Raw genomic sequence first — 2,501 nt, 5'->3', positions numbered from 1 at the left:
TGACGAGAGCTTGCCTGCTGCAACCAGAGAAAAGCCATACACCCTGATTCCGCATGCCGTGACAAAGACCCGACAGAGCCAGATAAATGCACGCTTAAAAAAAAGGGCTTTTTGTTGTTGTTGTTAAAGGGTTAAAAGCTTTTTTGTTGTTGTTGTTAAAGCGTTTGTTAAAGGGTCCAGTGGTTAAGAATCCACCTGCCAGTGCAGGGGACATGAACTTGATCCCTGGTCTGGGAGGATCCCACATGTAGCTGAGCCCTCAGCCTCAATTACCGAAGCCCTGCACCTGGAGCCTGTGCTCTGCAACGAGAGAAGCCACTGCAGTGAGAGGCCCACACGCCGCGACGAGAGAGCAGCTCCCACCTGCCGCAACTAGAGAACGCCCGTGTGCAGCGACAAAGAGCTAGGGCAGCCAAAAACAAAAGCATCCAGGAGGGCTCACCCTGAGGATGAATACCAGGTTCCGTTCTTCCGTCATCCTGGACAGTGGCTTCAGGAACCCGCAGATCAGAGCCTGGGTCCTCACTGCCACGTCCCGGTAGGTCATGGGCAAGCTCCTCAACCTCCCAGAACCTTCTGTGGGTTCACTTTTCTGTGGTGGTTTAGTGACTAAGTCATGTCTGATTCTTGCGACCACGTAGACTGTAGCCCGCCGGGCTCCTCTGTCCATGGGATTCTCCAGGCAGGAATACTGGAGCAGGTTGCCATTGCCGTCTCCCACTTCTCTGTAGCTCGAGGTGAATAGCTTTCGGTAGTCTTACAGGGCTCACATGATCTCATCCACTTGAAAACACCTGCCTGGGGCCTGGCTGCCAACAGCTTCTGAATGGGTCCTTCCTCTCAGCTGCCCTGCAGAGCCCCGCTGGCCCCTGCAGGGTGAGTTGCCTTGTAGTGCTGTCTAGGGAGCTTCCAAGTGAGAGCAAGTGCGTGAAACTGTAGTTACACATGTGGACAGCAGAGTCACTGGCCTCTAGAGCTGCTCACACAAAGGACTAGGGCTTGTGAGGACACCTCCAAATCCTGTCGTCATCAGCGCTGGCTTGGAAATAGAAGACAGCCATTGAGAGAGAAACAGGTTAGATGAGGATTTCCATGGAAACACTTCAAGGAAGTCAGCCTTGAAGTCAGGTGCAGGTTCAGCTCCTGGCGCTCCCCAGCGTGAAGGGCACCGCCGTCCCACAAGGCTGGAGTGGCACACGCCATCCCTGCGCCTGAGGCTGTGGGAGGTTGGCGACCTGCACAAGGACACGCAGCTGGTAAGGCTGAGGCCTTGGGTCTCCTTGCGGGGGGCAGGCCTGGCTGTGAACTTGAAACTTGACCTCTGGTGCAATCGTGCGAGCACACTCAGTCATGTCCGACTCTTCGCAACCCCATGGACTGCAGCCCGCCAGGCTCCTCTGTCCATGGGGATTCTCCAGGCAAGAACACTGGAGTGGGTTGCCGTGCCCTCCTCCAGGGGATCTTCCCAACCCAGGGATCGAACTCCCATCCCCTGCGTCTCCTGTATGGCAGGCGAGTTCTTTACCACTGAGCCGTCAGGGAAGCCCTAGTCACATATGGGTGGTCATCTCCCTGGGCTTCCTCGCTGGTTCCCATTCTCATCCCCACCACCTCTTTCTAGCTCCTCTCTAGTATGCCAGCCCCAGCAGCCTTCATGCCTACCAGGACCTCCAGCCCATTGGTGAGCTCACCTCACAGCGCCTCACCCCTCGTGTTCCTGCCCACCTCCTTCTCAGGCTGTACCCCGTGGGCCGATGTGCTCTGGTCCGCCCTCCAGCCTCTGTCCAGCTTCCCTACTGAGCCCTGCCCTCTGCTCCTGTACACGGGGAGCGGAGCCTGGCTGGCAGGAAGTGGCCGTCCTCTGCTCCTGCACACAGGGCACGGAGCCTGGCTGGCGGGGAGCAGCCGCCCTCTGGTTTCTAACATAGCTCGCTCCTGGTGAGGTCGGGTCCGCCTGGCCTCCTTCCTCCGTGATCGAGGCCCTGTGCTCTCCTGGAGGACTTTTCCTCTGTCTTCATGGTTCTCTCCAGCCTCTGCCCCTCCCTGCCCCTAAGGCCCAAATAATCAGATTTGCCTAGGCCAAGAGAGGGCTTCCCTGGGGGCTCAGCGGGTAAAGAATCCACCTGCAATGCAGGAGACCCGGCTTTAATTCCCAGGTCGGGAAGATCCCCTGCCAAAGGGAATGGCAACCCACTCCAGTATTCTTGCCTGGAGAATCCCATGGACCGAGGAGCCTGGCGAGCTACAGTCCATGGGGTCTCAGAGTCGGAGGCGACTGAGGCCAAGGTAACCATCCTTGAATAAATCTGCATGACTGGGACAATAATTTGACCTAAATAAAAGTTTAGGGAAAAAATGAAAACCAAATCTTTAAAATTCGTATTTCCTGCCTCTTTCTTTCTCCCCTTATTACTCTGCCCCAAAGTCTTAACCTAAACAAGGAAGAACTTAGGAGAGGTGAAATGTTTGGAAGTGTGCTAGTGTGTCCTTGAGTGGGGGAT

Source organism: Oryx dammah, unplaced genomic scaffold (assembly GCF_014754425.2).
Source record: "Oryx dammah isolate SB20612 unplaced genomic scaffold, SCBI_Odam_1.1 HiC_scaffold_3, whole genome shotgun sequence".
NCBI lineage: Eukaryota > Metazoa > Chordata > Mammalia > Artiodactyla > Bovidae > Oryx > Oryx dammah.
Note: the sequence above shows the minus strand (reverse complement) of the source record.